At 46.5% G+C, this 26658-nt stretch overlaps 1 protein-coding gene and 1 long non-coding RNA gene across 5 annotated transcripts in view; one reads left to right on the top strand and one right to left on the bottom strand.

The window, feature by feature from the left end:
• The window catches only part of ROBO3 (roundabout guidance receptor 3), a 338729-nt gene that overhangs the window by 92228 nt on the left and 219843 nt on the right, over positions 1 to 26658 (top strand). The gene's annotated exons all lie outside the window — the stretch shown is intronic.
• LOC309358294 lies at positions 18103 to 22853 on the bottom strand. The gene is made up of 2 exons (XR_014163422.1): positions 22445 to 22853; positions 18103 to 18377 (listed from the first exon to the last, which is right to left on the bottom strand). It is a non-coding gene; the product is annotated as an uncharacterized lncRNA (long non-coding RNA).

Here is a 26658-nt window from a genome sequence, read left to right as displayed (position 1 = left end):
CTGAAGGGGATGGGATATCAGGCGTCACCAGGGCAGGAGTTTGGGGCAGACACCAAACCCCTCTCAAAGAATGAGCAAGAAGGCCCAAAACTGCATACCACAGTTTGAAGCAAGGCAAAGTAATACACATTTCTATTTAAAAGTGCCCACTCCCAAATAAGTCCAGATTCTGTTGTATCAACTGCCTGGGTACTGAAGCTCAACAGAAGATGCTCTCCTGGTAGCTCCTGTGTTAAATGAAGTGTGTAGTGTAGGGGTCTTTGGAAAAGCCTTTTCCGTGGTGTCTCCATGTCTGCAGAATGACATTCCCATTGCCCCCTACTCTGTATTTTTTCAGACACAATGTGTTTTTTGTGGTGGTGTTTTTTTAAAAAAGACCCTACTTTTTTCCACTGGGTTTTTATTGAGCTGATCAGTTAGTAAAGCTATCCTTATGCCATTTTTAACGATGCTAGATATATAGTTTATAAGAATTATTTTAAAGTGTTTGTTATGTATTATGTTTTTCCGTTATCTTGGGGGGGGGGGGGGAGGGTGTGTGTGTGTGTGTGTGTGTGTGTGTGTGTGTAAAGCACCCTTTGACTGTTTCCTGATGAAGAGCAGTACAGAAATCTCTTAATGAAATAAATAAGCAATACCGGCCAAACTACCTCTTGCCTCAATCTTGGCCCATCTGGTCCCAAGTTGTCTGGGGCTGATGGCAGGTGTGGTCCAAAACATCTGGGAAGCGCCAGGTTACAAAGCCTCCTTTTCACTAAATGCACAGCATGCAACTATGTCTGCGGGCTGTTTTTATTATTATGATTATTATAGATTGGGGTGGGGGGGAATTGTGCCCAGGACCACAGTGCACAAGGAAGAGAGTTTTATTCCTTCCCTCTCCAGCTGTCAGCAATTGGGACATGTTTCTGTAGCAGACAAAATTCCCATTGATGCCAAGGACAATTTTTTTTTAAAAAAAAAGCTTCATAACCCCCCTAGTTGGGGGTTCAATTCAGATTGTAGCTGGGGAATCGGGGGGGGGGGATTAAAGCCCCACTCCTTGCATGCTGCTCACTGTGCATTTAGCACAACATAAGTCGACCCGAAAATTACCCAACTGCACCACTGGAGAGATTGTGTGTCGGTGTAATGCACAAACATGCCTGTTTGTTCTCCCTCTCTCTCTCTCAGCCCTGTTTTGAGGATTAGGCTGCTGTTGTGTCATTACTTTGATTTAGCATGTATTTAAAGGTCGCCAGGTGATGTAGCGAAACGGCTCGCGATTCAACAGCACTGACATCGGCTCCGTTTGACCTTGCTGCTGCAGTTAATTAACTTGTGTTGAGATAAAGCTGGCTGTGACTCCTTCCAGCAAAGGCAGACTTTTATTTCTCCAGTCTATTGTCAGCGGAGACTTAGCTGAAGCCTTCACATCTCTTCATAGGCCTATATTGTGATGCTTTGGTGGGTAATTACCAAGGGTAATTACCATCCAGGGCCAGCTCCAGGTCTGAGGTGGGGCCCTTCTGAGAGGAGGGTGCTATCATGTTAGGGGCCTTACCTGTTGAGTAGGGAAGCAGTGGCTGTTCTCTGGTGAACACTCAGACACTTGGAGACTCCATTAAAATTTCCCAGAGTGCCCCTGATGTAGCATAACTCTAGGACTGTGTTGGGAACCTAAAATGGCATTTCTAGCATGCCTGAAACTTATTGGAGCACTGCAAATGTCAAGCCCAGGTATGGCTGCCATGCACTCTGCTTTACAGGGGCACTTCTTTATTTTTGGCAGGGGTGAAGGGTGGGTGGACTTCCAGCCCATGAACCTAATCTGGCCTGCCAGGCTTCCCTACTTGGCCTATCATAGCATTTTGGGCAAGCCATAACCATCTGCCTCACTCCCACACATATGATGCTGGTCTGATTACTGAAGTTGGACTCAGCTACATTGGCAAAGAAAAAGCACTTTATATGTGTTGCATATGCATTCTAACACTGTGACACCAGAGGGCGCTGTGGAGTTCCGTTTTTGCCAACCCGATTTATCACACAAAGTTTACAGTGCACTGAACTGAAATGCTTCTTTGATGTTTCTAGCTCCAGCCATCTTCTTTAAAACCACACCAGCAATTTTTTTAGGAGGAGCTGGAACTGCCCAACAACTTGTTGCTCATGATGCTCCTCCTCCAGTATGGATCTCCCTTTTCAGTTCTTGCAGAAACCCAGCACAGTGGTATCTCGGGTTAAGTACTTAATTCGTTCCGGAGGTCCGTTCTTAACCTGAAACTGTTCTTAACCTGAAGCATCACTTTAGCTAATGGGGTCTCCTGCTGCTGCCGTACCGCCAGAGCACGATTTCTGTTCTCATCCTGAAGCAAAGTTCTTAACCCGAGGTACTATTTCTGGGTTAGTGGAGTCTATAACCTGAAGCATATGTAACCTGAAGCGTATGCAACCCGAGGTACCACTGTAATTTACAACCCCTTGGGTTACTTGGCTGTTGGGCACCAGTAGTTCTTCAATCTATGTGCAGAGGGTGATCTTTCATCGGCTTTTGCTTAGTTGGGCCTTAATTATTCCATCCTGGTGTCTTCCCTCCTCCTCCTCCTCCTCTATTTGGATCTGGTGAAATGCAGTTAACAATTCTCTATGGCACTAAGAACCTGGTGACGAAGGGTCCTTGATTATAGCCAGCCAGCTCCATTGGCCTCAGGGACTTGACTGGAAATAGCTGCTGTGTTCATTCTTTCACAGCCTTCTCTGTAGAGGATACTCAAAATCTGGGCTCCAAGTCTATGATCTCCTGGAGACAACTTTTTATTTTAAAAAAAGAAACTAGGGAAAGCGAATGTGTTAGAAAAGAATGTGGCTCAGAGGCCAACTGGCTACAGCTCAGTCGGAAAAGATGTTTAAAGCTGTGGCCCAAAGACCATGAACCCGAGAGAGAGGAACCATAGAAGTTTCTTCTTTTAGATGTTGCCAAGGGCTCCGTCTTATTATGCTCTCTGTGTGTGTTTGGGTATGTGGATCCAATGGTATAAAGTAAGGTGACAATAGCATTTGTACCTGGCTAAGCATTGTTGCAAATCATTTGAACTAATGGTGGGATAGCCTTAATTATGGTTTTTTCTCACAGCGACCTTCTGGGGTAGACCACCATTATTGCCATTTTTCAGAAGGGACTGCTGAAGCTGAGATATAATGGCCCAGTGTGGACATCATGCTAACCGATAAGTAAAGGTAAAGGGATCCCTGAACATTAGGTCCAGTCGTGACCGACTCTGGGGTTGTGGCGCTCATCTCGTTTTATTGGCCGAGGGAGCCGGCGTACAGCTTCCGGGTCATGCGGCCAGCATGACTAAGCCGCTTCTGGCAAACCAGAGCAGCGCACGGAAATGCCGTTTACCTTCCCACTGGAGCAGTACCTATTTATCTACTTGCACTTTGAGGTGCTTTTGAACTGTTAGGTTGGCAGGAGCAGGGACCAAGCAATGGGAGCTCACCCCATCGCAGGGATTCGAACTGCCAACCTTCTGATCGGCAAGCTCTAAGCTCTGTGGTTTAACCCACAGCACCACCCGTGTCCCTATGCTAATCCATAGTTTACTGTTTTAAGATTAAGCCTTGGTGAGCAGAGCTGGCCCACCCATGAGGCAGGGTGAAGCAGCCAACCCAGGTGTGTGTCTTGCCCACCTCATTGCTTCCACTGCTGCTCCAGGTAAGCAAGGTTGTGGCGGTGGCAGAACAGCACAGTTTCGCTTATTTTATTATTTAATTTATATACGGCCCTATACCTGAGGGTCTCAGGGCAGTTCACAGAATAGAATCAAGATATAAAACCACAAAATACATAATAAAAATAAAGACAGCAACCCAATAGCCCCCCCAAAAAACCCCACATTTTAAAAGGGCATAGGATGTCAATCAGATCAACCAAAGTCCTGGTAGAAAAGGAACATTTTTGCCTGGTGCCTAAAGGTGTATAAGGAAGGTGCCAGGTAAACGTTCCTGGGGAGAACATTCCACAGACAGGGAGCCACTGCAGAGAAGGCCCTGCTCTCACATTCCCACCCTCTGGACCTCTCAAGGAGGAGGCGCACAAAGAAGGACCTCAGAAAATGATCTCAGGGTCTGGGTAGATTATATGGAAAGAGGCAGTACTGGGGTCCTGAGCCGTTTAAGGCTTTATAGGGCAAAACTAGCACTTTGAATTGAGCCTGAAAACTAGCTAGTGCAGTTGGACCAGGATCGGTGTAATATGCTCAAACCGTCTTGCTCCAGTGAGCAACCTGGTTGCTGAATTCTGCACTAGCTGAAGTTTCCGAACCGCCTTCAGAGGCAATCCCATGTGTAACGCATTGCAGTAATCTAACCTTGAGGTTACTGGAGCACAGACAACAATAGTTACTCTATCCATGTCCAGATAGGGGCGTAGCTGGGTCACCAGCTGAAGGTGATGGTAGGCACTCTGGACCACTGAGGCCACCTGAGCCTCGAGCAAAGGAACCAGGAGGACCCCCAAGCTACGAACCTGCTCCTTCAGAGGAAGTGCAACTCCATCAAGAGCAGGTGATTTCCCACCCATCTGGTCTAGGGAACCACCCACTAAGAGTGCCTCCGTCTTATCTGGATTGAGCTTCAGTTTGTTGGCTCTCTTCCAGTCCATGATGGAGACAAGACACTGGTCCAGCACTTCCATTGCCTCACTTGTAGATGTAAAGGAGAAATAGAGCTGAGTGTCGCCAGCATACTGCTGACAACGTAGTCTGAACCTCTTGATAACCAGGGGTGACCTGCAGCAAAGCCTTGCCGAAGGCTCCCTCTGACTGAGAATGTCGGAAAGAGGGAGGCATTTTGGTGCAGAGCCCAGCATCCCGGTGGGGGCCCCGGCTTCGCAAGGGCTTCTCCTTGCAGAGAAGCTCTTGCAGAGTCTCATGTCCCCATCACAGGGACAGCAGTGAGGCATTATGCCTCAGGCGCCAAAACATCTCGGGCTGCCCCTGTTGGTGAGCCTCATTCTGGGGAACTCTGCTCTCCAGCATAGTCTCAAGGAGGAATTGAGAAAAGTTTGCTTTTGGTTTAGATTAATTGCTGCTTTGCCGCATTGTCTGAACCTGGGCAAATAGTGCTTAATCTTAACTATGGCTCATGGAAATAAGTCCAGACTGATTTATGGAGCTGACTTGTTTTCACTAGTCTTACTTAATATTAGCCACTGTTTATGTTTTGTACCTAACCGTAAAGGTAAAGGGACCCCTGACCATTTGGTCCAGTCGTGACTGACTCTGGGGTTGCGGTGTTCATCTCACTTTGTTGGCTGAGGGAGCTGGCGTACAGCTTCTGGGTCATGTGGCCAGCATGACTAAACTGCTTCTGGCGAACCAGAGCAGTGCACGGAAATGCTGTTTACCTTCCCGCCGGAGCGGTACCTATTTACCTACTTGCACTTTGACGAGCTTTTGAACTGCTAGGTTGGCAGGAGCAGAGACTGAGCAACGGGAGCTCACCCCGTTGCAGGGATTCGAACCATCGACCTTCTGATTGGCAAGTCCTAGGCTCTGTGGTTTAACCCACAGTGCCACCCGCATCCCCGATTATGTTTTGTACATAACCCTAAAGGTAAAGGTAAAGGGACCCGTGACCATTAGGTCCAGTCGTGGCCGGCTCTGGGGCTGTGGCACTCATCTTGAACCGCCGACCTTCTGCTCAGCAAGTCCTAGGCTCTGTGGTTTAACCCACAGCACCACCCACGTCCCTACAGCACCACCCGCACCCTTAAACCTATACATAACCCTTAACCATGGTTAATTTAAGATAAGAGAAGCTTTCAATCTTCTTCTCTTTCCTGTTATGGGGGAGAAGTGGAGAGGGGAGCATGTATAGGTCCATGACTTGCTCCAACTTTCCCCCATAACTTTAGCACATGCTGAGCCAAAGGTTCACATAAGAACCACCCAATGTGTTTAAGAAGGAGGTGTGGCTTAATTATCCAGTCTTCCAAATTAAGTTTTGTGTAATCAAGGTGTGGACTAGCTTCAGGCTCTAAAAAGAAATTAAAACCCCCAGTGTTCCACTAATGTGTGTTACATTTATGAAGCAAAAGAATATTTGCAAGAACCCCAGTAACCAGCACACACCACCACAAACTAGCCAGTGTTGCCCAGTGGAATATGAATACCCTTAAATGGTCTCCCCTGCGTCAGCTCATATGGGCTCATGAATATCACGGAGGGTGGGGAGGGGGAACAATGGACAAGGATTCTTTGAAAGAAAGTTCTGGCAAAGCCTACAGGGAATCTTGCCAAACATTTCTGCCCTTAATCCATTTTGAACTGCCACCGTTGCCAGCTTTTGCAGTTTTTACTGCAAGTCTCAAAATGTTAGGGTTTTTTCCATCCTTAATGTTCAGTGGGCTATGTTACTTCATGCAAGCTCAAATTTCATTTTCTCCAAAGTCATTTTCCAAGCCTCATAGCTATAAAGAAAAATCTTTCAACATGAACCAAAAAATGTGATCTGAGAGGACCCCAGGGCTAAACAAACAGATTTTTTTTTTTAAAAAAAAGTGTATATGTACATATGCAGATATAGGAAAGACCACATGATATGTAAGCCAATCTCATGAATGTTTCTGGCATTGATTCAGTATTTGTTTTTTTAAATAACTCTTTACTGGATTTTATCAGCAAGGATCATAGGAATAATAAATGAGACAAATAAACAGATCAAGTCTTCTAATGTCATTTGTACATCACAAAAACAGCATAATAAATTTGCAGCGATATCTAAGACATATGGTTCATTATTAGTGGTCAATCTTCAAGTTCTTGGTTCATGGAGTATTTTAAACATAAGCAATAACAAAACAAAGGGGAAGCAGGACAGAACAGAATTAACATTCAACATCACATAGCTAAAATGCCTAATCAGGAGACCTTGTAGTTGTGCTTAGATTAAGTATGAGCAATGATCATTTTTCTTTTTATGTTACCAATGAAACAACATAAAGTATTTGTATACTGATGAACATAGGAGAGGGGATTCAAAGTGAAGATAATAATTTATGTTTAAGTTTAATAAAACTATTTCTGGTTTGACTTCAAATTGTTGTTTTGTTATTTTATTAATTTTCTGGAATATCAAATTCTAGAAAGGCTGGATTTTTGTACCTTGCCACCATATGTGGAGATATGTACTGAGTGTGGGGCAGCCCCTCCAGCAACGTGGTGTGGTACCAGGATTTATCATTGCCAACTTCCTAGGGGTTAGGTTCCATTTATATATGAGTTTTAGGGTTAATTCTCTATTGCTCGGCAAAATTGGGGAAAAGGCCTTAGTGAAGGGGTAGAGCATCTATCCTAGATTCAGTCCCAGGCATCTCCAGATAGGGATGGAGAAAGACCATGTTCTGAAATCTTGGAGCTCAGTCAGAATGTGGAGAACACTGAGCTAAATGGACCAAAGATCTGACTTCCATTTCGTCCTTGCTGCAGCCACAAATCAGGAAACAGTTTGCTATTAAATGTGCTGTGCATCCCGGTATTATACACATTTATGAAGATTCCCACTGAGTTAAATGGGGCTTACTTCTCCCCCAGCACACACATGCACAGCTAAGTGTCAGGACTGAAGTTTAGTGTAATCAATCTGATGTCAGATCAGCATCTTAATCTTTCTCCCTTGTCCTTGGTGCAAGTAAACACCAGGCAATTAAGAAGAAAAAGACATCATGGCCTATATCCAGCATTCTTTGTCCACTAGTGCAAATGTTCTTGCACTAAGGGACGGGTGAGTTTTCCTGTTGGTGGGTTTTGCTGGCTGCATCTCTTGTCCCTTATTAATTGTCTTAAGAAACTTTGTGTAGAGGGCAGCTCAACACACTGCAAAATGCAGTGCTGGGGAGCTGCTAGCCGGCCAGCCACCTCCTTAATTTGCTCAGAGGCCCAAATTTGTATCTATACATATAAATTAGCATGCACAAATTTTATACAAATTTGTGGCATAGTCTAGTGCCCCAGGTCTTTTAATAACCAAGCAATGCCCCTGGTTCTTAGAACTGTAGCCTCAAATCCCTTTTAGCTGTTCAGCACTAATTAAGGTCAGGTTGTCAAGTAAGTATGCCATCAGCTAATGGGAATAGGTTGCAAACTGGCCAAACTGCCAATCCCTTTCCTAGAACGATGCCACATTAAATTAAATCCCCCGGGCTCCTTCTACAACCTATTTTCATCGTGGATTTATAGCAGGTGCACAAAAGAGGGAGAGATTTTGAAATTTTGTTTGGGGGGGGGGTTAATATCCACAAGTGACCGTGCATCGCAAGCAATTTTGAAATGAATGTTGGGCCTGAGAACTTCCATTCTTCGGGAACGTGTTTTCTTCTCACGGTTCTGAGTGTCTTATTAGACTGGAAGGTTGATTCGGTAACATTACTGTATTTTTTGCTCTATAAGACGCACCAGACACACCTAGTTTTTGGAGGAGGAAAACAAGAAAAAAAATATTCTGAATCTCAGAAGCCAGAACAGCAAGAGGGATCACTGTGCAATCCCTCTTGCTGTTCTGGCTTCTGGGATAGCTGCGCAGCCTGCATTCACTCCATAAGACGCACACACATTTCCCCTTACTTTTTAGGAGGGAAAAAGTGAGTCTTATAGAGCAAAAAATACGGTAAATACTTGGTGGGTTCTGCTGACTGGGAATGTGTGTTTTCAGGAGTGGATCCAACTTTGCTGCGATGTACCTTGAATCTGAACAGAAAGCTGTTGGTGTAGGGTCCTCTCCCTTGCTCTGGACAAAGAGTGACTATCTTGTTTTTATCCACGCAGTTACTTGCAAACCACAGCAAGCTTATGTTACAGGCTGCTTGAACTAGAGCTGTGTGCAAATAGCTTCTCAAGATCCTCCATCCTATTTTCATCTGACAAAAGTGGGCTTCGGTCCATGAAAGTTTAAGCCGTAATAAATTGGCTAGCCTTTGAGGTGCAATAGGACTCTTTGTTTAAGTTTTAAATTCCTGCGAAACATCAAACTGCATGAACTGAAACGAAAATAGCTTGACTAATTTTCTCTAGCCAGTGTAACTGAGCGGTTGGCAGATCCGACACAGTGTTATATGAACGTACCATCAGGCAAAGGATTTCTTCATGAGCAGCATAGAAGCCAACTCCAGGGGGCCGTGGGGGCCTGAGCACCCACAATAATACAGTTGTGGGGGCTGGGCACCCACAAAGTCGATGAGGAAAGCCGGCAGGTGGCAGTGGCGCTGTCTCCGAGAGAGAAGCAGTTCAGCTCCATCATCCACAGACAGACAAACAGGTATCCTTTTCCGGGAGGGGGGAGCTTGGATACAGAAGTGGAGTCTCTCTGCCTCTGTGTCCAAGTCCCTCCCTGCAGAAAAGGGTGCTTCGCTGGCTATGGAGAGGAGGAAGAAGAGGTGCCACTGTCGCCGCTGCAGCACAGATATGCAATGTTACATGCACACACCTGCACATAGTGCGTGTACATGCAGGCATGAGCTTGTGATGTCATGTGACTGTGTTATGGCAATGGGCACCCACAACTCTGAGGGTGAGATGGCGCCTCTGATGAGCAGTGGAACATTCTTCCCTTTTCTTCCCCGAACACCGCACCAAAATCTGTCCCAGGTTCCCAAACTCTCAGGAGCAGATTTGGGGAGGATATAGGTTGCATGTGGGGAGGGGGGGAGTCCCATTGCACACGTAAAAATCCTTGCACTGATGACATGTGTTAGTTGAATACTGCCCAGGGCTTCCATTCATATTGAGCTGAACTGGTCAAAACTTTGACCATGGTCAGTTGCGTCATTCGAACATATTGGCATATGAGAGATTCAGCTTATAGGTGCAGTAACATTAATGTAAGCTTAGAGAACTGGCCTCTTTCATAGGGCTCATTTGACACACGGACTGTCATCTGACTTTGTTTGTTTCCCCGAGAATGTAATTATAACTCGTGCTGTGTGTAAAATCAGCCCAAGCAACGTCCTTGGCAGAGGAGCCACTTGGCATTGCTAGAGAAAAACCTTGCTTCCAGGGGAGATATAGGCATTTCAATTTCCAGTTTCTGGGTTTCTGTTTTGGCAGCGATCTTCAAACCAGTTATTCTGGACCAGAGCCATAGAAGTCAGTGGGACAGCCCCAGCATTGCAGGACCGTAGCTTTGAATTCCTTGCAGTGCACTGAAGCAGAGAAATCTATCTCTGCGACCTCAGGGGCTGCTTTATACATACTTCAATCCTTCCCCACTGACGTGGAGCCTTCGTCTCCAGGGTGGGGTGTCAGTATAATGGATTAGTGGTGCCTTCTATCTTCTTCGTCACCAGCGTCATCGCCTATCTTCATATATAAATCAGTATTGCAGATCATGGTCTTCTGTTATTCTGAGCAGTTTACATGGGAACCCATTTACACTACTGTAATCCTTTTTAAGCCAGCGAAGCTTCACCAACGTACGTGGCCATTGAACCAGACTGTGCTATTAAACCGTGCCAAAATTAGCCTTTGTGTTTGGGGCTGGTGGGGTGTTGTGTTTTGCTGAAGAAAGAGGCAGCTAGGTGGTATATTGGACCTAGGCTCACAATAGTGTTATCTTGGCATTATCCTGCGGTCCTGGTGCCCTCCACAAAGAAACGAACGAAGGAGGTAGAGAAATGTTGGCTCAGCCTTCCCAAGGAGAGCAGGGAAAATAGCATCGCCTGTCAAATGGAAAGGGATGAAAACAGCAGGGAGAGGAATTACATCTCCAGGCTTTCAGAAGACGATTGCAATCAAACGAAAGTGTGTAGCGTTTGACAGTTTCCCTTTTAAAATGGCTCAATTAAGGAAGAATCTGGAAAGATCTCTGGATGCCTCTCCTGTAATTAGAGATGTTATTACACCCCCCATCCCCACCCCCACTGAACATTAGGCTTGTCATCTTGAGTTCTGAAGGGCCAGCTGCAATGGAGGGAGTCCAAAGGATGCTTGACATGAGTGGGAGCCGATAGGTGCTGAGATGAGGAGGTGATGTAGGGAGGGGTGCCTTGGGACAATAGGATGCATTGTTACTGGAGGAGTGTGTTTTCCATCTTCAACAACCTTAAAGAAATATATTGGACATTCCCCTATGGCAGGGATGGGCAGCCTGTGGCCCTCCAGACGTTGTTGGACTCCAACACCCATCAGCTCCCAGCCAACATGGTCAATGGTCAGGGGTGGTGGGAGCTGTAGTCCAACCAAATATCTAGAGTGCCACAGGTTTCCTATCCTTGCACTAGGGAATACTCCAGCAGGGAGTACCATGCTACCATGCTACCATGTACCTTCCCACCCAAAAGATTTGTGGCAAGGTGCTAATTTCCTAGGAATCTGCTTATTACTAGATCCGAATACTGGTCCATCTGTATTTTCTGATTGACAGCAGCTCTCTAAGATCTCAAGGCAGAAATCTTTCTCATCATCTGCCTCCTGATCATTTTATTTGAAGTGTTAGGGACTGACCCTGGAGCCTTCTGCAAGCCAAGGGTGTACCCCACCACCAAATTGTGGTCCCTCCCACCAGTGATGTTCAAACGTTATCAGGTGTTCTGTGGTTGGTATCTGAAGACAACACCACCCCAAAGACAAATTTGTAATTAGTCTTCCATTAGTGACCTTTCCTTCCTGTCAAGTATGTTCTAGTGTGAACTTCAGGTTGCAGACGTAGCACAGTTAACTTGCCTCCATGCTGCTGGCCCCATTGAAACAGAAGGAGAGATACTGATAGTGACGGATATGTAACAACTGGCGGGGGTATTTTTATCAGGACAATGGTGCATAGGACAGGGTTGTATCAATCCCCAGGTTCAGTTCCCAGCATCTTCAGGTAGGACTGGGAAAGACTCCTCCCTGAAATCCTGGAGAGGCGCTGCCAGTCAATACGAGATGGACCCGGATCAGCCTTTCTCAATCTTGGGTCCACAGATGTTGTTGGACTTCATCTCCCACCAGCCCTGGCCACTGGTACTGCTAACTAGGGATGGTGGGAATTGCAGTCCAACAACATCAAGTGACCCAAGGTTGAGAAAGGCTGACCTAGATGGACCAGTGGTTTGATTCAGTATAAGGCAGCTTCCTATGTAGCTATAGGTCAGGGAAGAGCTGTAGCTGAGTGGCAGAGCACATGTTTTGCATGCCAAAGGTCCCAGGTTCAGTCCCTGGCATCTCTAGGTATGGCTGGGAAATAGCTCCTGTGTGAAACCCTAGAGAGCCACCACCAATCAGTGCTAGGCAAGATGGACCAATGGTATAAGTTGCTATAAGGCAGATTCCTATTTTCCCCTACCCCTGTGCTGAGAGCTTCAATCAATTGCCCCCACCATTGACTGCTTTTTTAAAATAAACAAACTACAAACTGTGGGAGATCCTATTTGTCCAATTTAGCCCTTTGGAGGACACTATCCTGCATTATGTTTAGGGATTTGGGAGTAATTTGATTCTGTTTGCATTCAGAAGCAAACCTACCCAATGTATACTCTGCAAAACAACACATGAACCAAAATTCACATAACCACCCTGTGAAATTTACACTTTTCCAAATTTTGCAATGCAGTTCTTCAGCCAACTAACGTACATAATCGCATATATTGGGGTAAAATGTGCGTTGAAATGCATATATTTGTGAAAACAGTATACAAAAGTCCATTACAGGACACTTGATTTGTAAAAATATGTATATTGAGCAATATTGCACACACAAATGTGCGTCTTATGAGAAATTCACACTAAAAGGCTGGTGAATTTTCAGGAGGACTTTAAAAGAATCCCAAACTCTTGTGAAAATGTGATGAGCTGAATACTGGATAAATGAGAAAGTGTGACAAAGCAAAGCTGATAGATACGTCTATCCCTTGTTATGTTATCCTTCAGCTGCTACATACAAAGTACTAGCAGGAACCAGTGGGGTGATGGGGCAAAGAGAATGGGAATGTGCCCCTCATTTTAGAATCCCTTTAGTCCCCCAACCTTCATGGAAGCCCAGGTTTATGACAGCTTACAAGCCCATGGGGGCAATGAACTAGTGGCCTTCCAGATGACTATAGTTCCCATCATCCCTGACTCTTGGCCATCCTGGATGTGACTTGTGTGAGACCACAGGCTCCCCATCTCTCGCTTACCATTTCAGACAACGTTTTGACCCCAAACACATTCAGTCCATCAAAACCCTCCAGTTACTATGGCTAGAGTTCAATCCCCAAAAGTGACCATGTGAATGGAACTTGGATCCTGTGGCTCACGTTAGCAGGGCTTCAAACCGAGTTCTTGTTAATGAATTTCTATACCACTTATGTGACCAAAATGGCTCCTAAGTGGTTTACAAGTACAAAATCAATTATAAACTATCTGTGCATAATTCACACACACACACACACACACTCCAGTAAAACATCCATAATTAAAATATACAATAAAACAAGCTTGTCAAAAAGCATAACAATTGAAACATTTAAAGGAGCGATTAAAATAATTAGATCAGGAAGTTCAAGTTAAGGCTGGACAAGGAGCTGAGATGAAAAGTGCGGTATAGATTTCCAAGCATCCTAAATAAGCCAAATGGTGACATCATCCTGCAGCAAAAAATATAAAAAACTTAATAGAAAGGGATATTAATTTACCTACATTTCTATACAGAAGAGGAAGGAGAATGGAAACGAGAGAGTTCGAGTAGTGAAGCTATGAGATGGGATTATGATCTACTGAGCATAACTGTTTGGAGTCCCATAATTAGAATGTCAAAAATTGATAGCTAAGATTTACACAGGGCAGCGCAAGAGGGAAGAGGTAGCATTGCGATGTGCTATTTCAACAGAATGAGCTAAGGCAGCTATATACTTTCATTATGAAGATGGCGTAAAAGCATTGGACACATGGAACTCAGAACCAAGGAGGAAATTATAGATGGGATCAGCTCCAGCCCCTGCAGACTGACGATGAATGATGAGGCTGAAATTTTCCTAGACGGCTAAGTGAGGAATTTAGAAATCACTCGGTGCTTGTTCTCACAAGTGTCTTTAATTGGCTTAAAATGAACCAAATATGCAGAATCAAAAGTGTTTGAAGCTGTGATAAAAAGGCAATGTTATGATTCAGAATATAGAACATCCACCTGGAGGAGAAATCATCCTGCAGTCTGAGGGCATTTACAAGTCTGGTGTGTTACGAATATCACTTTCTGCTGAGCTCCAAAAGTTAAAAGCAGGGCTGGATGAATCTGTCACCCTTGGTTTCTCTCACATTCTTTTTCCCCCCCATTTTAACTTCAGTTTGCTTAAAAACAAAAACAAAAACCCATGAATATCAGTTTGCATTTTTGTGGGAATTACTCCTAATATATGCATTTTTGTACACAATTTTGCCTAACCTGCACATTTTTGCACACAAGTTCACCTAACATAATGCAATTTTGCATGCTATTTTCTGTATCTGTTTTTGTGCATACTTTCCCTTGATATGCAAGCTTTCATGTGCCTATTTTGCTTGCAGATTTGCTCTGTAAAATTAGGAGAATTGCAAAATGTGAAGGATGGTTGTATTTTAGATCACACATGGTTTGGGCAGGGCAAATTGGATCGTTTTGCACTGTTAACTACTAGTTAATAGATTCCTTGAGACAGTAATGAGGGCTCCACTATTCTGTTGGTGAAAAACAGCCTCCATTAATAAAAGAATGGGGGGGGGCTTGCACACCCAGCACAAATGCCACAAGATCACATTGCGGGGGGGGGGGGCACACACAAAAAGGAAGATGCAGAGACTAGCTGAAGACTACTGCACAAGACCAAAATGAGTAGATGCAGCCATACCTGCCAACTCTATGGAGCTAGGATACCTTGCCCCCCCAATTCCTCTGGGGGCTCAACCCCCACAGTATTTTTCCCACCCTGCCTGTCCCTTTTTCCCTTGCTTGCTTGATCCTTCCCTCCATGGGGCTTGGCACAGAGCAGCCAAGGAGGACATGGGCAGGTGGGCAAGCCAGCAAAGAAGGTGGTGGGGGCAGCAGCCTCTTCGGGGGCCACCCCCCCAAATACCATAGTTGCAGCCAGAGCACTGATGAGAGCACCTGGCCAGCAGGCACTGGCAGCGGCCATCGGAGAGGAAGGCGCCTGGCCGGCACATGAGGGAAGGAGGGAAGAGAGGCAGGCAGAGCAAGAAGCCTGACCATGCTGTTGATACCACCACCAACTATCTGCCTGGGCATGCGCTGCCCCGACCCCTGGCTCAGAAGGAGCTGTTGGGGCCACGTCACTGCTATGTTTCACTCCACCCAACGTCGTAACATCGTCAGGGTGGTGCACAGAGCCCTCCAATTAAGTTAAGAAGATGGCAGCTATGGATGGGACAGTGTTTCATACTGTCCTGTGGTGGAGATGAACAGGGGTGGCTGTCAGGTTTTGGGGAAGCTGCTTCCTCCCTCCCGTTGGCCGTGGATAAGCAGAACAAAGTGAAAATATTCTCTTACCAGTTAAAGAGATTTTTAATGTTCACAGAGAAAGAACAAAGACTCCATTCTCAGAGGAAAGGTGCTCCCAATTAAGGTTTCCACCCGCTTCCCCCCGAGCCACCCCCGTCACTTTCTCATCTGGCAACCTGATCTCACAACCATTTGGCCTTCTGTGTAGCTACCTTATCTACTCTCCGTGACCTTGGACTGATCGTTTGGACACTTTCCAGCGAAAGGGGGTCTGTTAATTCTCTTCTCCCTGTTCTTCTCCTTCTCCTAGCTGTTCCCCACTCAGTTCTGCCCAGCTGTTGTCTTCTGAACTATGTCCCTCTGCAAACCGCTGCTCCAAATCTATACTGCTCCACTGTTCCTGGTCAGCTTCATGATCCTGGTCAGGAGCAGGGGGAGGGGGAGGCTCCTTATCAGAGTAGCTCTCCTCAGCTTGGTCTCTGACAGTGGCCTTCTGAATGCAAATGGAAACCTGCATGAGGACTCTCTGATGGTGCACAGCAAACGAATGTGTCTGAGCCCTCCCAGTGTGGAATTTACGGAGCATCTAGATCCCAAAGCCTATGCTGCCACTGTGTGTGTCTTTTCTGAGGATAGTATTTTCTGATGGAGGCATGCATCTGCATACCAGGTGCTAGGAATCACAGGTGGGGAGAATGTTTTTACACTCAGGTTCTGCTTGGGGGCTTCCCGAGGGCGTCTGGTTGGCCACTGTGAGAACAGGGCGGGTATCCAATTAACATGTTCCGTCAGCACAAGGATTTCTGCTTGCAGAACTGAAAACAACAACACCCCTTCTGTGCCCTCCCCATGCCCCCCTCAGATCCACCCTGGAGAGTTGGAGAACATGTTCCTTATTCCTTTTTGTATCACATCTTGTTATATTAGGAGCCTGCAGTCAGGGACTGCTTTAGTTTTCCATATACGTGCTTTATAACACTTGGAAAATATTGGGCACTTAGAAGAGTTTAGCAGCAGCAACAACAATAGCAATTCAAATCAATAATTATAAGAATTGTGGTAAATAGTATTTGTGAAGTTCGTAACTATGTAAGGCATACAAAGGACTTCCAGCACTTGAGTTCTATATAAGCGTTCAGTTATTCTCCCCCTCCTCCTCTAAGATGATATATTCTTCATGTTAAGTGTTACCCATCATGCTGCTTGTTTGACAGCTTGGATCAGGCCTCAGACACTTGATGAAAAGAGGCATTTATTTCATGAAAATGGAGGGGAGGCCCAGGTCAGAGGATGAGCACATGTCTTCTGCATGCAAAGGTCCCAAGTTTGTTTATTCTTCCTCTTTCTTTTTGCTTAATAGATAATGGCTCGGTCAGAAGAACAAGAGACTCTTAATCCCAGGGTTGTGGCTTCAATCCCACATTGGATGAAAGATTGCTGCATTGCTGGGGGTTAGACTGGATGAGCTTTGTGGCCTTATCCAACTCTAGAATTGTACAATTCTATTATTATTCTTTCTCCTTTCAGACCAACATTGTCTCCCGGTCCCTGGCATCTCCCATGTGAAAAGGATCAGGTAGTAGGGGATATGGAGGACCCCACCCCACCCTGCACAAACACATCTGACACCCCAGAGAGCCACTGTCAGTCACGGTACCGGGTCACCTAGACCAAATGTCTGACCTGGTATACAGCAGCTTCCTATGATTCTATCTTCTCAGAAATGGAATAGCACCAGAATTTGTTGGTGCCTTCCTGTCTGGGGACAATAAGATCATGAGCGAAGATTCCCATAACAGAGGAAGGCTCTAATAACTGGTAAAGCACGATCCTGGAGGAGCTGGTTTTCATAACCTCCTTACTGGAACTCGCTCATATTAGGAGACGAGATATGAAAACTTCCTTTTGCAGGACTCAGCCTGCCTCCATCCTGGGCTGAGTGAGATCCAGCAGCTCAGCCCCACCCTAACCCTAAACCGAGATGCATCCCTTTATTCACCCAACCTTCATGGAAGCCCATGTTTATGACAGCTTACAAGCCCAGAGAGGCTCTCTTCTAGAGAGACAGCTTACAAGCTGAGATAGGATGTTAGGCTAGTTCAGCTTCAGTGAACTACTGAGAATTTACCCCTGAGAAGGTGCTTAATTTCTGAAGTGAGGTTTGTTGAGAATCAAGCTTGCCTGGATGTTGCACCTTCTGCTCTGCACACAACACCTTGTCCCCGATCTCATCTGAGTGGTGGGAGATGACTGTATTTATTCCGTGACATGCATAAAGGTAAAGGTAAAGGGACCCCTGACCATTAGGTCCAGTCGTGGCCGACTCTGGGGTTGCGGCGCTCATCTCGCTTTATTGGCCGAGGGAGCTGGCGTACAGCTTCCGGGTCATGTGGCCAGCATGACTAAGCCTCTTCTGGCGAACCAGAGCAGCGCATGGAAACGCCGTTTACCTTCCCGCCGGAGCGGTACCTATTTATCTACTTGCACTTTGAGGTGCTTTCGAACTGTTAGGTTGGCAGGAGCAGGGACCAAGCAATGGGAGCTCACCCCATCGCGGGGATTCGAGCCACTGACCTTCTGATCAGCAAGCCCTAGGCTCTGTGGTTTAACCCACAGCGCCACCCGCGTCCCTTTGCACATGCATAAAGGAGCTCTATTCCCCCCTTTACCCCCCTCTTTCACTTGTTATTTGAGTGGAGACAAAGCAATAAAAACAGCTGTGGAAGTAGCTGGCACCTCTATGACACTCCATGCGATGTTGCAGGCAATAATGGGGAGGGCAGAAGACAGCGATATCAATTCTGGGGGACCTGGAAATAATAGGAAGCTCATCGACCTCTGGATAACTAGGATCTTCACTTGTGGATAAGCATGGATGAAGTTGTTGACTTCAGTTTTTCATTTTCCCAATCTTTAAGTTTAGTTTGCTAGGCTTCCTCATCAGTTTGCTTTTAAAAAAAAAAAGTATTTACAAGAATTCATTAGCATTTTAACATTTCTTCTAATGAACCAATTTTAATGCAATCTAGACAATTTCTGTAAGCAATTTCCCCCAATTTTATGCATATCTGTATGTTATTTTCCCAGATATATATGCATTTTTGTGAACTTTCCCCATGAATACTATAGCAATGGGTACATTATTTGCTTGGAGAGCCGTGCCACAAAAGTTTTAAGAGAAAAGTTTTTAAGAGAACTGCAGATTTCAAAGTTGTGTTTCAGGTCATCTATTGTTTTGGGAAATATGAACTAGGTTTTCATTAAAATATGAAGTGAACTGCACCCCCCCCCCAATCCCCACTCTGAAGAAGCAATATTTTCTTCATTATTACTTCCTGGAGAAATCCCAGACCTTCCTGAGGGCACATGAGATGATGCTTTCCTACTCTTTCCAGAATGCGCCTTGTGCCTTCTATCCTGATTATTTCTCTGCGGGATGTCAATAGCCGGCACAGAGTTGACACTAGCCTTAGATGAGGGGCCCGACCACATCAGACTGGTAGGAGTCAGGTGTGAATTATGCACTGTGCAGTGAAAGTGGATAGAGATAAGTTTTTCTCCCACTCATAATACTAGAATTTGGGGGGCATGTCATCCAATGAAACTGATCAGTAAGAGTTTTAGGGCAGGCAAAACGAAATCCTTCACACAGAACATCATGCATTTATAGAATTGGTTACCACCAGATTCTAGTAGCATGTTGTTGTTGTTTAGTCGTTTAGTCACGACTCTTCGTGACCCCATGGATCATTGCACGCCAGGCACTTCTGTCTTCCACTGCCTCCTGCAGTTTGGTCAAACTCATGATGGTAGCTTGGAGAACACTATCCAACCATCTTGTCCTCTGTCGTCCCCTTCTCCTTGTGCCCTCCATCTTTCCCAACATCAGGGTCTTTTCCAGGGAGTCTTCTCTTCTCATGAGGTGGCCAAAGTATTGGAGTCTCAGCTTCAGGATCTGTCCTTCCAGTGAGCACTCAGGGCTGATTTCCTTCAGAATGGATAGGTTTGATCTTCTTGCAGTCCAAGGGACTCTCAAGAGTCTCCTCCAGCACCATAATTCAAAAGCATCAAATCTTCGATGATCAGCCTTCTTTATGGTCCAGCTCTCACTTCCATACATCACTACTGGGAAAACCATAGCTTTAACTATACGGACCTTTGTTGGCAAGGTGATGTCTCTGCTTTTTAAGATGCTGTCTAGTAGCATAGGGAGCTTCAAATTCAAGGTTAGGTCTACCAATCTTTCAAGTTCAAAGGGGACTTCTCAGAGGCATTTGGTTGGCCACTATGGGAAATACCATGTTGGGCTAGATCGGGGAGGGGGGAGGAATCCTGTGGCTCTCCAGATGTGGCTGGAGTTCAGCTCTGTCACCCCAACCATTGGCCATGCTGGGTGGGATGATGGGAGTTGGAATCTAGAAATATCTGGAAGGCCACAAGTTCCTCACCCCTGGGCTAGATGGACCTTTGGTCTGATCCAGAAACGTTTCCATGTCCTTCTGCATCTGAGTTGTATGGCACTCTATAACTCACCCTGAAGGCAACACCTTGACAACTTTTGAGCAATGCTCCTTATTGCCCACAACCAGTTCCTTTCTCAGAGGTGGGGAACCTGTGGTCATCTGATTACTGATACCATATAGCCTGAGTCCATCTTTCCAAAGGGGGAAGGGTCTCTGTCCTCAACCCCAGCACACCAATACTTCATACTAGGCTCCATCTCCCATCATCCCTAATCAGTGGTCATGCTGGTTAGGACTGGTGTGAGCTGGGAGTCCAACAACATCTGGAGGACCAAAGGTTCTCCATTCCTATTCTATACAATGGTGCCATTGATTGAAATAATCTTACTCTTCCCTGCTCTTTCCTAAGACATATTTCAGGTGGATTGCCCCACCCCAAGGTCAATTGCAAGGGAACGGTGGAATCACCTCCATTCCTGCATCGTTAGCGTTGGCAAGCCCCTAATTTTCATTCATGTGGGGCTCCAATAAGCCAGGCACCTCGATTTAATGCCGAAATCACTCCTCTTTATACCTGGAGGCTGGTGCTCTCTGTTAATTTAGTAACAGATTTGCATTTTTATCACTTTCTTGGCTTAACTGATGAACATTAATTCCCTGCAAGTTTCTACAATTGCTGGATACTTAATTATTTGGCCAAAACCTTCTGCAGAGAGAACCTTGTGCTATAAAAATGGCAATTTCCATCTTGATCTATTTTAGTACTTTTCAGAAGAAAGGGGGGAGAGAGAGAGAAAAGAAAGAAAGAAAGAAAGAAAGAAGCAGGATTGATCCCTGAAGCAGCTCCTGCCCTGCGACTCGGTGGCAGAATAAGAAGAATGGGTGAATAATCTGTCTGATTTCTTTAGCTGACGAATGTCAGTTCCATTTTTATATTCAAGTCTGTCGACATTGCAACAGATTTCATCTTTGCCTTTCGTTCATCAACAGCTATTCTGTTCCTTTCCATCACTCTTGCAGGCTCCCCCCTCCATTTGAAATGGGAAAAGAGGCTGATGGGGGGCGGGGGGGGGGGAGAAAATTTGTGCAGAAACTGTTTTTCTTTTCGCTCTTCCAGAAACTGAAAACCTGGGTGATTGGTATTTATCACAAGGCAGGAATCTTAAGTCTGCATTAGATACTGTTACAGAAAGGTACATAAAAGATGGATATATCATTTGCCAGGGCAAAGCCTGCCGGGCTTCTTCTGAGGGGTTAAAGGTCACATGAACAGTGGTGACACGTTTAAAAAGTAATAGCGTTGCTTAAAAGAGGATTAATCAAGTGTAGAACTACACCCCTCCCCCCAAAAAATATATATTGAGAGATGGTACCTGCTGACCAAGCGCTGACCTCAGCTTAGCACAGGCTGGGACTTGAGTTGAAAGAAGTGTATCTTGAGATTGAAGAGAAGGGCAGTCCACAGACAGAGGACAGAAGGTTCACAAGGGCCTGAGGCATTGTGTGTGAGAGAGTGGAGGCTACTTGTCATAACCTGGAAAAATCTTGGTGTTTATATTAAACTGCATCACCTCGAAATGTCCTGATAGAAGGGGAGATGTTGAAGGGGAGGAGAAGGCTCAGAAATGATGACAATAATTTGATTTATAACCCACCCTTTAGCCTGAAGTGCCAGGGCCTCTGAGGATGCAATTTTTGTATCCTTTTATGATTCTACAATTAGTGCAGGTGGCAGAGTCCAAAAGAGACAACGATGCTTGCTCCTTAAAACTCCTACATCGCTTGGTATCCCCTCCACTTTCACTTCCATTTAAAAGTCTTTCACTTCCATTTAAAAGAGCGCATTGGAAAATCAGCCGCAAGGGAGCTCGCTACCTGGATTCTGATGGCAGCGAACTGCAAACATTAATGCATATTTTCAAATCCAATGCACATTCTCACCTGGTTTCTCTTCTTTCTGGAAACCCCCCAACCAATTTAGCTGTCATTTATGCAAGACTTGAGAGTTGACAGTTTAGCTTTGGTGTGTATAAAGGTAAAGGTAAAGGTACCCCTGCCCGTACGGGCCAGTCTTGACAGACTCTGGGGTTGTGCGCCCATCTCACTTAAGAGGCCAGGGGCCAGCGCTGTCCGGAGACACTTCCGGGTCACGTGGCCAGCGTGACATCGCTGCTCTGGCGAGCCAGAGCCGCACACGGAAACGCCGTTTACCTTCCCGCTGGTAAGCGGTCCCTATTTATCTACTTGCACCCGGAGGTGCTTTCGAACTGCTAGGTTGGCAGGCGCTGGGACCGAGCAGCGGGAGCGCACCCCGCCGCAGGGATTCGAACCGCCGACCTTTCGATCGGCAAGCCCTAGGCGCTGAGGCTTTAACCCACAGCGCCACCTGCGTCCCCAATTTGGTGTGTATACATGTGTTTAATTTGTGCATCTCCCTGGCATGGCACAACCACAGTCATAATAACTAAAAAAAGGGGGGAAGGTGTGTGTGTCTTGTTTATTGACATGCAGATCTTATGTGTGACCATAGGAGAAGGCAGCTTTTTAATTACCTGGGTGGTGATGGGGGTGGGGCAGGGTCCCAGGCCTGCCCTTAATGAGTTGTTGCATAAGTTAGCAGATGACACTTGCCAGCTCATTAGCTGTGGTTTCTCTTCATCAGAATCACCAGGTCTGCAGGGCAAGTGAGTACCTGCGTCCCGGTTTGATTTGTTTCTGTTTTCTGCAAGGACGAAAACGAATGGCTTCATATTACAGGGAAGGTCAATTTAGGCCAAACATTCACCACGACCTTCCGAACTTTACAAGTGATCCATGGAGCAATATTATCAAACCAGCTGAGGAAGTTGGGGAAACTCTTTTCTCCTTGCCCCGTAGAAATTTCAAAGCGGGGAAAAACAAGTCAGGTGCATAGATGTAGGTTTTGTAAAGACAATTGGTCATTGAGAGGAGAGCTCCCCTGAGGTATAAATTTAATAAGATGCCTTGTGGTGGCATCAGGCTATTGGTCCAGCTACCTTGGAACTAGCTGTACTTGCTGGCAACAGCAGCTATGCAGGTCTCAGGCCAGCGGCGTAGCGTGGGTTGTCAGCACCCGGGGCAAGGCAAGTAATTTGCGCCCCCTAACCTGGCGCCGCTGCCAGCTTCTTATTGCTGCTGCCTGGGATGGTCTGGTGTGGTTCTCTCCCGCACTCAGCGCTGCGCTGGGCGGCCGCTGCACTGTCCCTCCCCCAGATAGTCCCTCACTCTCTCTCCCCACCGCACGCCTGGCACCCACCCCCTCCACAGTGGGCGGCGACCCGATGGCTCGGATCGGATTCGCACAGCCAGCACTGCAGTGAGAGAGAGTGAGTGAGCCAGGTAGGGGCAGAGAGCTGCGAGTGCGAGCGCGCCCCCCAGATGTTGCGCCCGGTGCGGCCAGCCCCCCCTGCACCCCCCACGCTACGCCACTGTCTCAGGCAGAGGTCACTTTTATACCTGGTACCTGATATTCTGTGAAGGGAAAATGCTGAGTGGAAAATACTCAGCGGTGAACAGGACTCTGAACAGGATGAAGCTGGGTGGGATCTTTGGCTCATGAAGTATCCATTATTGGACTATGGCCTCTCCATCTGCTTTATCCTAACTTAAACACAGTATAAGGAGTCTCTATAGGAGTATACAGTGGTACCTCGGGTTAAGTACTTAATTCGTTTCAGAGGTCCGTTCTTAACCTGAAACTGTTCTTAACCTGAAGCACCACTTTAGCTAATGGGGCCTCCTGCTGCTGCCGCGCCGCCGGAGCACAATTTCTGTTCTCATCCTGAAGCAAAGTTCTTAACCTGAAGCACTAAAAATGGGGTTTCAGGGTTTTTAGGGATTTTTGAATGTCTTATGCAGATTTTTCAATTTCATTGTTCTGTATGGGACAATGACAACAAAGATATCATATCGTATCGTATCATATCATAATGTAACTCTGGGCTAGGCACTGAAACTCAGAGCCAGTTTGGGTGGGTTTGAATCTTTTAACTCCCCACCCCTGGAAGGCCAAATTTGACAGGTGGGTGGGGTTGCCCACTTGCCAGTCACCTGACATTATAGTGATGTCAGTGATGTTGCACCTTGAAAAACTGACTGTAGGGACTTAAAGAGAAGCATGGGGGCAAACAGGTTTGCTAACAGCGCCATGCTGCTCTTTGAGCCTTTCAAAACTGGAGGTTTAAAGAGCAGCATGGAGCTGTTAAAAAAAAGGTTTTCAGCCCAGCACTGAGCTTCAGTTTCATGAGCCTGTTCCCAGCAGAAGGAAACCCCCCACAGGTCTAGTGATTGGCTGGTGGATGTGCTTTTTAAAAATGACCTCATGGTCAAAATTTGACCAAACTATTCCCCTCACATGGTGACAATTTCCAGAGTTCCTTTGGAAGAGGGTTTGACTGTTAAACTACTCAGGGAATTGTAGTTTTATGAGGGGAATTGAGGCCTCCTAACAACTCTCCTGCCAACCTAGCAGTTTCAAAAGCACGTCAAAGTGCAAGTAGATAAATAGGTACCACTCCAGCAGGAAGGTAAATGGCGTTTCCATGCGCTGCTCTGGTTCGCCAGAAGCGGCTTAGTCATGCTGGCCACATGACCCGGAAGCTGTACGCCGGCTCCCTCGGATGAGCACCACAACCCCAGAGTCGTCCACGACTGGACCTAATGGTCGGGGTCCCTTTACCTTTACCTTTAACAACTCTCAGCACTCAGGATTCTTGGAGGAGGACATGACCAGAGGCACCACCTTGTGCCAAAGATCAGGGCAGCCAGCGTTGTGTGTGTGTGTGACATCACACGCTTGTTGCACATCACGTGACATCGCATCAACATGTCTGGAGGAGCTGTGGCAGAGCCAAATACAGCGCCAGCATGCCTTCAACGGCTGACAGCTCTTCCTCTTGGCCTCCTCCTGCCCTTGCTGTTGCCATTGGGGGACCCAAAAGAGCTTGGCCCCAAGGACATGGCACCCCTGGCCATGACTACTTAAAGTGGTATGAAACAGTTTTAACTGTATAGTGCAGATGGTTTCAGCAAAATCAACCATCTGAGAAAATGGGCTTTGGTCCATTTGAAGCTTATACAGTGGTACCTCTGGATGTGAACAGGATCCGTTCCAGAGCCCCGTTCGCATCCTGAAGCGAACACAACTCGCGTCTGTGTGTCTGCAGGTCACGATTCGCCACTTTAGCGCATGCGCGTGACATCATTTTTACCGTCTGCGCATGCGTGAGTGGTGAAACCCAGAAGTAACACGCTCCGTTACTTCTGGGTCACTGCATAGCGTAACCCGAAAATACTTAACGTGAAGCTACTTCAACATCTGTTACGTCTTTACGGTGTCCATAATAATGATAGCTGTCAAAGACACAGAAGGTATCTTGCTATCTCCCTGTGATGCTAGAGAGAATGGGTTCATAAGGCCTGGATCCAGACTAAGTTAGCTGAACTCAGGTTCAACTAATATTGGGCTCAGGGGCAGAGGAAGGGAGGCGCTGGGGGCGGCCGGCCTGGGTGTTACCACTGAGAGGAGTGACAAAATGCCGGGTGGCACTCACCGCGCCCGAGCCACACGTCTCTCCTGGGAGTGACGCGCTGGCTTGGACACCCACAGGCTCTGTGCTGCCCCAAACGGTCTGCCCACCATGTCCCCCTCAGCTGTAGGGCGGCTGAGTGGGAGGAGGCAGGCAGACTCCTCAGAGGCCCCACACAGCATCCTGCTCTGGTTCGCCCTGCCCCGCGGGCGGCTGGCCCTGCCCCTGGGCGCAGGGCATGCGCGCTGCCCCAGGTGCCCACTTGGCTTGCTCCGCCGCTGATTGGGCTGTGGCCAACCAGCCTCTACAGTAGACCCTTTGAAAATAAAGTTGACTCATGCCTATTAACTTCAGTGGGTCTACTCTAAATAGGACTTGGTCTGGATCCATGCCATAGCCCTCATGGATATTTTCTTATAATAAGCATATTCCTTTAAAAAGAGTCTTATGACACTGAACAGTCAGAGCATTTATTCTGATCTACGCAATTGTAAACTGATGAAAAGGACTCTTGTCCTTGAAAGCTTTTTGCACACTAGCCTTTTAAGATGCTTTTTTTGTATTTGCTTTAGCAGACTTCATCCATATAACTTCACCTCTAGAATTCATTTCTCTATTTCTTACATTGGTGGTGGTGGTGGTGGTGGTGTGTGTGTGTGTGTGTGTGTGTGTGTGTAAAGAAGCTGACACCTCTCAGTGGCTTCCCTAATCCTTGTCTGTGGACTGACGGTGACGGCTTCAGCATTCATGTTGCAAGGACCACTTTTTGCTCCTTGTTTTGCTAATTCAGCACTAAACCAGAAGCACAGCAAATGCAAGATGCTGCCACAGGGCTAACCTCTGTAGAGGCTTTAAGTTAGGGTTCACCAAGCAGGCCCCATCTCCAGAATCGACTTTCGCATACCTAGATCATGCAAAATAAGGAAGAATCAGTGTCATCCAGTGGCGTAGCATGGGTTGTCAGAACCCAGGGCAAGGCAAGTAATTTGCGCCCCCTAACCCGTGAATTTGCGCCCCCTAACCCATGGATTTGCGCTCCCTAACTCTACCCCCCAGATGTTGCGCCCGGTGCAGCGGCCCCCCTGCACCCCCCACGCTACGCCACTGGCGCCATCGGTTAAATTTCTAAAAGCAACTAAAGTATGGAACACCCTGTCCTAAGGCAAAATGAAGACTATCTCACCTGTGGACTGAAAGAGTCTTTCAATATACACAGA

The sequence above is a fragment of the Podarcis melisellensis genome (genome assembly GCF_964234715.1).
Source record: "Podarcis melisellensis genome assembly, chromosome: 15".
In the NCBI taxonomy this organism is placed as follows: domain Eukaryota; kingdom Metazoa; phylum Chordata; class Lepidosauria; order Squamata; family Lacertidae; genus Podarcis; species Podarcis melisellensis.
This window is presented reverse-complemented; position numbering and strand designations above follow the sequence as displayed.